We start from the raw sequence: 13,608 nt of genomic DNA on the forward strand, positions 1-13,608 counted from the left end.
TAAAGGTGGTAGTAACTTCTGCACTCTGCTGCTGTACAGAGCTACTCCTAAAGGTCACCCCCACAAATTCCACAGCCACTTGAGCTTTTGCAAACATTTGGATTCTGAAGAACATCTAAACAAACAGATTCCCCTATAGCCTCCAAAACACTTGTCATCCACTCAGCAGTTTCACTCAAGAAAGACAAACAAACAAACAAAAGAAACCCTAAACAAAAAAAACCAGCCAAGAAGCAATTCTGATCATCCAGTTGATCACAGACTCCCATAACAAGCAAAAAGCCAAACTCCTAAGTTTACTGAGGTTCAGAAGTTAAGATACATTTTAGGTCTTTGATCAAACTCTGGAATCAAACTCAGAAATAAAGGACAACAAGAACAAAGTATAAAACATTATGGCTACAGGTAAAGAGGGATCATAATCTTGATTCTTCCAGATAATTTTGAGATTACAGCTGCATCTTGGAGGATGTAGATGGCTTGGATTGTGGTGGCAGGGGCCAAAGTTAGGGCAGTATAATATAGATGGACTATTTATATTCCTATATTTATATTTAGGGAATAACAGAGAAGACAGACTATCTTTACTATTAGGTATCATCTTGGAAGCAATCACAGAATCATAGAATGGTTTGGGTTAGAATGCACCTTCACCATCTAGTTCATATCCCTCTGCCATAGGCCAGGGACACCTCCCACTAGATCAGGGTGCTCAAGGCCCCACGATCCTAAATATTAACACAACTGCAGGCACAGACACACACTTTAAATCAAGACACACTCCTAGACAGCCACACTTTAATGCATCCCTAATACTTAACAATATCATGTACATAAGGCATTTGCTACAGCAGCTAAGTTATTAAAATTTAATTGATTCTCAGAGAAATCTTAGAACATACCTGTTTGTCCTGCTCTTTGATTTTCATAAAAATACTGATGTTTTCAGTGCTGAAAGTCTTTGTGTACAGCAGCAGTGATGCAAACTACTGGTTTCCCTCCTTCCTGCCCTTTACCACACTGGTCCTCTTCATCTTCCACAAATATTCTTCCCTCTCTTCCTGTAGGATGCTTATCAGAATTTTCATGGCTTAGGCAATTAAATTGTTTCAAACTGTTGTAAACCAAGAAAAAATAGCTTACCACATGGAAGCACTGAGATAGAGTTGGGAGTTTTACTTAAATTAGCTTTTTATTTCAATTTATGTGAACTCATGCAATAATTGCATTTTTTGATCTGTGAATTTACTCCAACCCAAGTGAGCAAAAATAAGTACGTCCATCTTACATACTTCTTTATTCAAAAAGCCTTGATTATGCCAATGAAAACAAATAGTGTGGGAAAGTTTTGGCGTGTGTATTTTTTTAAGTACATTACAAGCACAAACAGTAATTACATCCAGACAACCAATTAACTGGTTTAAATCTAAAAGAAATAAAATAATAGGTAACTCAAAATAAAACTATCAGTATTTTTTAATGCTCTTTTTTGGTCAGACAAAATCCATCAATAATAGCTTTTAGGACTCAAAATTCAGCTATGCCTTTCACTTCAATTTTACAAGTGGTTTTATTTGAAGCTTTCAACTGTCATCTGAGTTTATAATGGTGGAAGAGTAAATCCAATCCTACATTAGCATATGCCATAATTTGTAATACTGTGTAAAATGTTGGTGTACTCTATCTTTAATATTATAAGAAGTAAAAGAAGATCTCTCTTAGAGACCTATGTGCTTCTGGGGAAATTCCAGTATTTATTCGAGTTGGATTATAGATGACCATAAATCTGTTATATTTTATACCCATTCAAAACACATCTATTTATGCCAGCATGAAATAGTCTTAGCATAGAACTTATGTTGTTTTAAACAAAACAATCCCTTAAATTCACAAGAACAAGGCAAATTATTACATCACCTTACCAAAAACTGTAGAAGTCAAACAGTAACTGGATTTGTCATTGCTAAGATCTGAATACAGCAGTATCCTTACTCCTCTAGAGCACCTGAGCTCTTCAGTATCAGTGACAAAGACAGCGAGGGGAAACTCAAAAGATGCCCTAATTCAGACACCTCCTTATCAGTACAATTTTTAGGACAGTTCTGTAGCACATTCATAGTTACTTTCTTTTCTAAATCTGGGTCTCATTTTAAATCAATCCTAGTAACAGTGAAACTCTTATACTACATCTCCCTTTACTACAGACATATGAGATTACATTCCAACTGTTATTCATGGGGGTCCTAAACAAAAGCTAACTAAGCATAAGAAAAACTGTGACTTCTATTCTGTATTCCAGGAAGGAGAAGCACAATTTATTTTTTGTAAGACTAGCGTTGAATAGAAATACAACTAAAATACACTAGATTTTTTTAAAATGAAAATCCCAGTCTAATAGAATACTTTCATGGACATATTTAACTCTGCGTATACACCTAGAAAACCTGAAGTTTACCAGTAGAGTTTTCTTTGATTAATTTTTTAAAAAATTAATCCAGCCTTAGTGCAAGTAAAGGGAATATATGTACTACTACTTTCTGTCAGCTATATCCCTGTCAAATTCAATTTGCCAGGGTTAACAGTTGCAAGTGAAGTTTCCTTAATCTTATTGAGGTCCCAGATGACCTCTTAAATCCCACCTGTAACCTCAGAAGCAAAGTGGAACAAATTTCATGGCTTATCATGAAGTGCCAATTGCTGGGTGAATTTTCAGTTTAAGACACAGAGCAAAACAGATACAACTTTCTATTAGAATTAGTACATTCCATGTGGGTGGAAATCAGTAATTAGAAGCCTCCTGCTGTAGCTCTCATTTTTGCATAACTCCCTACTGACTTGAACAAAGACAGCTGAATCAGGCCTTACATTCCTTCAAAAATTGTGTTTGCAAGAGATTGGGTGTCTGCCTCTGTTTCCCACCCCAGTGTTCCTCTAGCTATGAGGTGTCTTGGTTGATAGGGAGTGTCCCCATGATGCAGTTGAAATAATAAAATAGGTAATAAGAGACCGGGGATTAGACTCTGAACCCACCACATTCCATTTGCAAAGCCCTTCCTTTGAGAAATAACACTATGAGAGCATCACATACAGCTCTCATACAATCAGTGATGAATTTGGTTTGGGAGGGAACTGTGGAAGTTGTTTGGTCCAGTCCTCTGCTCAGAGCAGGATCAACAAGAGTAAGCTGCTCAGTCCCTATCCAGCTGAGTTCTGAATACCTACAAAGATGGATATTCACATTTCTGGAGTTACCTACTCAATTGTTTTACAATTGTGATTAATTTTTCTTAATACCTAGTAGGAATTTCCCTTGTTAGAACATGTGTCTGTTGCCTGTCATCCTACTCCTTCTCAACACCCAGAGGAGTAAGGCCCCATCTCCTTTAAACCCTGAAGACAGCAGTAAGATCCTCCTTGACCTTTACTTAAATCTGAATGAACCTTCTCCTCAGAGAGTCCTTTTAGCCCCTAGCCATCCCAGTGGCCCTCTGAGAGGGTCTCTCCAGATGTCAATATTTCCTGGGTTTAATTGTGATTTTTTTTTTTTTTTTCCCTGTACTAGGGTGTCCAGAGCTTGACACAGTACTGCAGATGTAATTTCTCAAGTACCAAAGAGGGGAAGAATCACTTCCCTTCACTGCCTGGTTACAGCCCCACACGTAGGTGGCTGCCTTCAGTGCAAGGGCACACTGCTGACTCATGTGTGACAGGGATGTGTCTCCAGTGGATGGTTCAGCACAGCTCTGAGCTGCACTTTCCTTTACTCAGTAACTTTCCAAAGGCTGACTTCATTTCCGCAGGTTTTCTCAGTAAATTGAGACAATCTCATCTAGAGTCTGTGATTTCTCACTGGGTATAAAATAATTTGGGGATTTTTTTTTTTTTTTTTTTTTTTTTGGTCCTGTCTGTTGAAAGTTTTAAAATTTCCTTGCTGAGAGTCACTGGGAGGTTGCTTCATCAGGTTGGTGAGTTTCAGCAGCCAGTCCTCATTGCCTTAAAATGCTCATCAGATGCAAGGTCTTTAATCACTGCAATGTATAGAAAATGATCCATTTAATAATGCATACACCTAAGATACTGCATCTTGCACTTCAAGTGTTGTTAGTTGGGTGTATTCAGCCCACAAAAGTCAATAGGAAGCTTCCTATAAACCCTAACATAATTTTGTTTCATTTTTAGTCCCTTCTCATTTATGTATTTGCTCAGCTCACAGAAAGATGGTTGTGTCCTAAACTAGCCAGCTATAAAGAGTATCAATAATGCAAATAACCAGGCTGCCTTTCTTTATAAGGCAAATATTGCCATTATTTAAAAAATATATTAATTTTATTAATTACAAGTGACCAAATGAAATTAGTTATCAGTCATTCAAGTAGGAAGTTTCAATAGATTCCAAATACTGTAGCTCAAAAGTAGGAATGCAAAGGGATAGCAAGAAAGCTCTGTATGCCTTTTGGTGGATTTTTTTTTTTGTAGTTTTGTTGCATTTTCTGAAGCCAATTATTTCTTTTTTTACAGGGGGAATTAAGACATATGGATAAATTAAAATTTATTACCAAGAACACTGGAAATGTTACTTTTAGCAGTGTTTCTAGTACAAATTATTCAGATTACCATTTAAATGGTGGAGGCAGTTCTAAGATGAAACAAAAAAATCTTTAAAGCTTTTTTTTTTAAAAAAAAAATAAATACTGCCTCTATAACATTCCTAATGGTTTGTGCATTATCAACACCAGATCCACCCAAAATTGCTATTACTATGATGAATGGGGTGGAGTTCAGAAAGGATTGATCTGCTACATTTCTTTTTTAAGGGGACAGGTTTTGACACTTTATGAATTTTAAATAAAAATGTTGAAAGCGGTTTTTAGTTTTGTGAACTCCTTTCAGTACCAAAAAAAATACCACATAAGTTCAGACGAATAAGAACAGAGGTCAAACAGGCACAGAGTCAGCAGAGGAAATGTCATCTGACACCCGAAAGGGAAAGCCAAGGAAAAATACTCATGGGCAGGAGATGCTTGGGAAAAGGGACATCTATATCTATCCATCTATCTATAGGTATAGGGAGATATAGTAAGGCTGATTTTTCCCACTCCTGTTCATCAGTAAAAGGAAGGAAGTCTAATTTTATAGATGAAACAGTGGGTGATGTAAATAAGGAGATTCATGCTGCCTTTTCAAGATAAGGAAATCTTTCAGAGGCTCCAGTCTGGACACATTTTATGATAAACTGTTGGGAAAAAAGAGTTTCTCTGCACTGCAATGATCTAGAAAGACTTCCTTTGGCACTACAAAAGCCTAGTACAAACCCTGAGATAATTTCCTCCCCCCTCCACTTATTACAGTGGACTTCAGAGCATGCCCTGACTTCACTGTGGTGAACATTATTCCATCAGTCCAGCTAAGCAAGAGCACTGAAGTTTCTGAAAACAACACATTACATGGATTCCAATGCATTAGGGAGAAATGGAAACAATTTCTTCTATTCAACAGGCTGCAAAGCCTTCCCTCTTCAAAACATGCTGTCCTCTGTATTCTTTGGTCCATAAATAAGGCTCTTTACCTACCTATCCAGGTTTTTGTCACAAACAGTAAAACAGCAACAAGTCTGTGCAGTCTTGCTGACTAACTTTCCAGAGTCCTACACAGCAAAAATACAAAGAGAAATCTTAGCAGTGTTGTCTAATACAAGAAGTTAATGTGTTTGGGTTTTTTTTATTTACTCCAACTTGTAAAAAAAGAAGTCTTTATAATTCATATAGAATGCTCTAATACATGTTTTCATAGTGACCAATTCAGAGGTAGATACATTCTAAAAGCAACTGCACCATTATATCAGTTCAGTGGATCACTGATAAACATATAACATATGCTGGCAATGGTCACTCCCCATGGAATCTTGGAAGAAGTTCCTTTTTTAGGGCATCTCAGCATTCAAAACCTTACTAGCCTTTTTTTTCTGTTTTTTGGGGGGTTGGTTTGTGGGTTTTTTTTGTGGTTGTTTTGTTTTGTTTTTTTCTGTCTCTCCCTCTCCCCTCTTAGGGTATCATCAAGTGAATTTTAAGGGTAAGTTGCCTTAAGCAACCCTAGTAGTTACTTACCTTGTTTTTGACATGTTTGTTTCACAAGCTGTCTTTCCTCCTCCTGTTGTCAAAAACTGTATAATATTGTTTGCAAGGAGGAAAAAAAAAAAAACCAAACCACAAAACCAAGCAAAACTTCAAAATTTTTAAGAAAATATCATTTATGCCACTGGCTAAACCCCTTAACACAGGAAAGGATAGCTTTGTGACTAATCAAATCCCATCCTAGAGATCTCTCCTAACACATTTGGAACTAAATTCTGTGTTCTGTTAACTGTGACTGAAGGATCAGTGTAGAGGGACAATCTAAAGAACTTCTTCAACTCATGCAGAATGCAGGTGGGATTTAGCCCAGGAAGATGCTGGGAAATAAAAATGTGTTAATCTGCAAATCCCAGCTATAAACCTGAGTCTGCACTGTTTGAGCCTATTCCTGAGCTATCAGCAGACGTTCTTGTTTTAAGAAAATGCTGTCTGACAGCTGCCAGGTGTAGAAACTGCTTTTCTTCAGATGATCAGCAAAATATGTCCCATAGTTGCCAGCACTTCTGCAAGAAAGCATTCAGCAGACAGTGTGGTGATTTAATTTATAGAGTTGTTCATATTCCAGAAGCTCTCAGAAACCTCAAGTGAGACTATGGCCCTATTACACTATACTAATAGCACAGAAAGAAAGCTCCAGACAATTAGCCCTTGCCATTCGACACCAGGTCTAGGCATCCTGTAGCAGTGTTGGAAAGACACCCAGAGCAAAGCAGAAACATATGCATTAACTCATCCATCCCTAGGATGACTCCAGAACTTCACTTACCATAAGCAGATCTTACAGCTTTTGGGTAAGATCATTTGCATAGTAATTTTTAAGACCAGCTTTCTCTGTTAACAGCCTCATTCCTCTGAAACTACAAAAAGGGATGAAAATAAATTATTATTATTAGGGATTTGGCAAATATTTCTCAGTCATACCATTACTTCTGGTAGTAACAGTGAGCTTCCTGATAGAAATTAAGAGCTGACATCTAGCAATGTTTTAAGGTACCACAACCCACACAGCAATCCATGAGAACTGCGGGACACAGCCATAGATTTCTTCCCTCTTTTTCACTGTTGCTACTGAGGGCTGAAGTAATGGCAATAGATTTTTCCCACAATTGTTTCCTTCCCATCTAAATTTAAGAATAGCTTAATATACTCTTCAAGGGTAGGAAGTATGCTGATATAAAAGGAACAGGTTGTTCCATAAAGGTTGCTAAGTCTCCATCCTGGGAGACACTCAAAACCCTGGGCAACCAGCTCAAGGTGGCCCTGCTGGAGTGGGGTGAGGGTTGGACCAGAAAACCTCCAGAGCTTCTTGCCAACCTCTGTGATTCTGTGCTGTGACAAGTATGGTTACAGGGATCATGAGCCTCATATTGGGATCTGCTAAATCACTTCCTCTCTGATACTTCTAATACTAATGTTTCAGAAATGTAGAATCATTGAGTCTAAATCCAAACCGGCCAAGTTCTCTGTTCTTCTAAGCACACTACCTCAGAAGACCTACTTCAATTCCTGTGTTAAGCTGCAGAGCTCTAATATAACCCTCTCTGTTTCTTGGAGAAAGGCACTGGAGCACATGCATGTTGAAATTGCAAGTTTATGGGGCCAGTACACAGATTTGATGCAGAGAGCAAACAGAGTGAGCCTGCAGGGAATAGCAGCAATACCAGCAAAGGAGACAGGGAAATTTGTTTCCACTGTCAAGCCCCATTTGCCCACATTGCAAGGCTAGGGTGGCAGAGCTGGAACAGGCCCATCTCTGGAATTGCCAGGTATCAGGCAGAATGCCCCAAGGTGCAGCAGATCCTTCCCAGCCTAGGTCCACACCTTCCCAAAGACAGGGCCTGACAGCTCATTTGAATAAAGAAAATTCTCCATAAGCTGCCTGCTTGTGTGCTTTTTACAGCTGCACAGATAATTTTATTTCAACATTTCATATCTTACCTGCTTCCTACATGAGTACACGTGAATGATTTTGATTTAGTTTGCCTGTTGACACTGCTGTTCAAGAGAAGAGTTAAGAACAAGTTAAACTCCCTGCCTGATGAATTGGTCACAACTTCCCACAGGGACTGCTCAGACATCCGCAATGATAAATAGAGTCACAGCCTCTACTGGCTCAGCTTGTGTTTATTAGAACTATCTGCTAATGACCTAAAGGGAACAATCTTGAGAAACGTAGGAAATAGTTTCCCCAGCTATTGGCTGTTTCAGCATGCATCGCTGACACAGGCAAACGATCTCTTGTAAGAGCACTGCAGGAAGAGAGGAGTTACGTTTTATGAAGGATTTTACTTTTCACATTTGGTTTCCTTCCAGCTTGGAAGGAAACTGAGATACTTAAATTTTCCACAAGACAAAAATCATGCAGAAAAAAAGGCCGGGTTTGGACCTCCTGAACGGTTTTCATTTTGACTTTGAGTTGCAAAAGTTTACAAATTAAGACACATTTTAAAACAAAGGGCTCTACTCAAATAGTGTTAAAATATTTTGATTCAAGACATTTCCATTTTTCTTCCATAAGCAAATATGAAGACAAACACAACTTTGAGGTATATTAAAAGAACTGCATTTTCAAATGGAAAATTATTAACACTTTCTTTATTGACTTTATGCCCCTCTTACTCCCCTTTCTTTTCTTCCAAATATTAGTCCAATGGAAAAGTTATGGGTGAGTAGCTTGAAAAGAGCAGCTAGCTGCTGAAAAGTGAATCCTCTGCCCATATTTTTCTTAATATACTCTTTCTGAGCAGGAAAAGAAAGGAGACAACTTATTATGTACCCTATCTTCTCTAAGGTCGTATTAGCAAGTCATTTCAAAATCTTTAAAATACAATCTCCAGGAAGCAAAGGAAAATTTAGCCATTAATATTAACCCAGTACAGGCTAAATGAAGCCTGCACTGCACACCTGTATAGAGTTGATTACAACATCAGTAACTGGAGCAAAGAACCGGAGGATTACTGGGAAAGTAGAAGTTTCCATTCTGATCCTGTAGGTTCTCATCCGTTTTCCAGCTAGTGGAAGCCACATCCTATATAAAATGGCCAACTGGCAAGCTCAGAGGAGGAACCCAGTCATTCAACAGTCTCCATATGTCCCACAACTTGCACAGGCCCAAACAGTGTTAGACACGCACCAGAACTGGCATGTCCCACAGAACAAACATAACAGCACTACACATGTGACTGGGTTCTGCTGACATTTCCACAGCCCTAGCTGCAGTTTGAGTCACTGTGACATTGACACTAACTATCTTTGGAACAGCTTTGAGGGCACAGAAAACAAATGTTTAGTACACAGCTTTGGGATTTCTCTATTTGCACTGATTTTAAAGCTATAGGTACAGTTTGGCCTTCAGTTAAAATCAAAACGTAAAGAGCAGTTTTGTTTAGAGAATTACATTTTCAAAAATTGCAGTCAGTGACCTGGTTTCTCTGCAGAAAGAGAAGATGAGCAGAAGAAGTTGTTACCAGCAGACTTTTGGTTTTTGCAGAATGTTAACACCATCCCTAAACATATTGTGATGAAAAGTGTTACATAAAAGTATGTTTGATATAAGACCACTAGAGGGGAGTAAAGTAACTTAAAAGTGAATGTTTCCTCTACTTGGTTTTGCTGTACAAATTGCATTTGCACATGTTAATTAACAGCTATAGTAAAACCAGAGTATTAAAGAATTGCATTTGCTTAACATTCTAAGCAAAGTTGATTAGATAATTACAGTATTTCTGTACCATTGTCCCCTCTCACTAGGCTGCAGGCTGACAAGGAACATTCGTCATCTGGATGAAGCCAGAACACCAGGGATGGCATTCAGCCAGGACATTTGGCAATAGACATGAATTTCTTTACTTGTATTCAGATTTACTAAGAAGAAATGCTCCATGAAGGAAACAGACTTGTTTTATCAAGTGTGAAAAAGGCACTGAGCTTAAAAGATTGCTTGGTAGGTAAGCACATGCAAGAGGTAGGAAAACAAGAACCTTGGTTCTCACATAGATCCCTGCCCAAGTCTACACAACAGTGAACTATTTACACAAGACCAAAACATAGAGAGAAGCATGATTAATTTCTAAGTGAGAAGTAGTCTGCATCAGAATGCTGGGCGAAATCTCACTACAGCTGCAAGTAATGTGCTCCTGTATCACTGCCAGGTTACCATCGTCTCCATTGTAACCCATTTACACTGTGGGAGACAAGACCGTGCAGTGAATCTGCACAAAAGAGAAAACATTTAAAATAAATTTCAATGGCAAATCTTAGCAACTCCCACAGAACAAAGGGAAACATGAGAACAGAGTTCCAACAGCAGAAGAATGGCTTTGACAGCAAATTTTAAGGATAAATGACTGAAATATATATATGTGACTGTGTATCTCAATACTTCTGGGAAGTATACCCAGCTTGAGATTTTATGGGAAAAGCAACACTGTACAGTAGTAAGGAGATCTCCAAACTTCAGTGGAAAGTACCAACTACAAAGTAAGAAAAAAAAAAAAGAGGTAAGGGGGTAACAATATATGACCTTCCAAAGATGCTAAGGAAATTCTGGGAATGAAAGCAAGCCAAAGCTCTCCTTACTTGCTTATCCCACAGGTTACACTTAAAGAAGTTGGATTTAATCACAGCAGTCTTGAAAGGCTTTCACAGTCACAGGGTGTTTTGTAAAGATTGTTGTAATTCTGCTGAAGAACAAACAGCCAGTTGAACCAGTCTGAAAAGCATCAAGCATGGTAGGACTAAGACTGGTTTCATATTTTTCCATTTACCATCCTTTGGATTTTCCACATCTGCATGCAACAGCAGACCTATACATCTCAAAAGCTGACATACACAAAAAAGGACTGAAAGAAGTGGTGTTACTTAAGAGCAAGAAAATGGAGGAAATTAGTTTTTCAGCAAAACACACAAAAAAATCCCTATTCCATGTCCTTGGTACACTACAAGAGCAGTAATAAGCCTAAACTGCAGCAAAAGAGTTCAGGTAAGACACGAGGGGAACGGAGAGGCATCCTTCCAGCAGTAAGAATACTGGAAAGCATTTGTCTGGGTAATTGTAGAGTCTTTGAGAACATGTTGGCCAAACATCCCTTAGGACTATTATCAGCACAGCTGATTCTGCCTTGCAGCAGGAAAAATGATTGCATGAATTTTTTTAGGAAGGTGGGCAAGATCTGTGATGTTTAAATTGTAATTCATTAATATAAGGTAATATTGATGAATCAGATAATACAAGAAAAATGGTATTTGTCAGTCTGGAGAAGAAAAAGATTATTTTCAAGCAACAGGAATTAAAAAACAAAGTACAAGGGAATGAATCAGACTAGCAGGAGATAACAAATCAAGGAAATGTAAAAGAACAGTAAAGCCATCAAGAAGAAAGAAAAGATAATCTAGTGGTTAAAGTACTAGCCTAGGATTTAAAAGACTGTTTACAATTCCCTGTTCAGGCTTCCTAACTTTCTGAACAAGTTACCTTACCTCTCCTAGGCTCAGTTCTTATTTGTGTAACTATTCACATGTACAGTAACTTGCTGTGATAGCAAAGCTTCAGATGCATATTTGTATACTTAAAAATTTTAAAATGTGGGAATTGAGATCTACTTCATGCAGTAACTATTTTTATTTTCTTTCATTAACAGCTACAGGTGTTCCTCATTCCAGCTGAAAGATACTAGTGAAGAGAGGAGCTAGAACACTAGGATTCTACACTATTATGTATTAATTACTCAAAATATTAATTACCCAGCACATGCATGAGTTAGACAAATGTTGGGCATTCCTGTCTGGACATCACATATAAGCATTTTAAATGCAATTAACCGTATAAAAGATGTTTAAGATATACATACAATGTAAACTTTAATTACCATTTAAACATAGGATGAAAAAGCTTAGAAATACGATATAAATTATTTTAGTTTGAAACAGTGATGCAGGTTTACAATGAAAATGTTCTAAGCAGGAATGTACACACATACTATACCTGCAAGATAAATCAGCTAAAAAAACCTAAAAGAACAAAAATACAGCAAGGAAAAGAATACCACTGCATTCTGGTACTTTGGGGATGAAGGTGGGGTATAGGTAAACAAAATTTAAGCTAAATATTGCCCAACTGCAGCATTACCAGAATAAGATAATATCTGGCTCTTACACCATAAATGCAGTATTAGAACAGGGAATCATCTAAATCAAAAAGACCCTACAGCATGTAATTAATGATTGGGGGGTGGTGGGGGTGGTGGTGGAAATTAAGTTCTTCCAACAGTATAACCTAGTGTGGGAAAATACATGGCAAACATATTTTAGAGATTCATTTAGTGGCTCTGCTACAGTCTTGGCTCAACAATAGAAGTCCATAAGTGCTGCCACACCAGGGCCCCCTTTCCAACTGGTGTCAGCTGTCCAGTTTCAGGGCTGACACCCCCTATGCCAGCTTCTTACTGCTTCATTCTTTCCTACTGACGTTAGAAGGGGGTCTGAGGAATGCTTTTGACTAAGAACTGTGGATTCTTGGGATAAATATCTCCTTGCTCCTTAAGCTTTACTCACCAAGGAATGCTTGCTCTTGTTTGGGTATGGATCATCCCTCCAAGCCTCTGCAGTTGATTCTCATTAAGGAAAACCTAAAATCCCTTCAGCAACTCTGGAGCTCCCTGGAATTGTTGGTGCAACAAGACAGGCAATAAACATCAGGTAAGCAAGGATTTAACTGAATCTCTACCTACATCCATATGCTCACATGCATTGCAATGCACCTTGGTTACTGGAGGTGCCCAGTACTGTGATTTGATAGAACATGACTGAAACAGCAATCAAATTTAGTTGAATATGTGATGCTCACATTTAAATAAGCTTCTTTTTTTCTAGCTGGAGTTAGAAAGGTTTTTATACAGATGGGGCAGAACCGTGAGGGAGAATAATGTCTTCCAACTCCACAGAAGAGGAAGAATACCCACAAGGGAACCTTTTTTCACATCAGCCTACAGAGCCTAGTGAAAAAAACTGGTTTCCTCACTGTAGCTGGGATCTACTGCACCCTTGGCTTTCTCCAGAGCAGTCAGTAATGTGGGAGATCTCCCTTCAGTGTGGGACTACAACTTGTAAATTAAAATATATGAAAATCATCAGCTGTTCAAAGCTTTAGTAGGAGGAGGATTAAGTACTTCATTCTGCAGTGAAACCAACGACATTTTAAAACACGGGAAAAAAATGTTAAAAGCTATAGAGAAACAATAGTAAAAGTTATGCATACAAACATCATTAAACATGGCAACAGAAATAAAGCAAAACATCCTGTAAAAAGTTACATATTTTAGGAGAATTTTAAAAGCAGTTAGCACATCAGCACTAAGCACAGCATTTTGGGGAGCAACAACAGAGAAGCTGTGGAACCCATCTCTGAATTACTTGGAAAAGTATGTTTGGTCCACACCAGTGAGATGATGGGCCCTCAGCTGCTCCATCAGGGATGTAC

Source organism: Heliangelus exortis, chromosome 11, assembly GCF_036169615.1.
Source record: "Heliangelus exortis chromosome 11, bHelExo1.hap1, whole genome shotgun sequence".
Lineage (NCBI taxonomy): Eukaryota > Metazoa > Chordata > Aves > Apodiformes > Trochilidae > Heliangelus > Heliangelus exortis.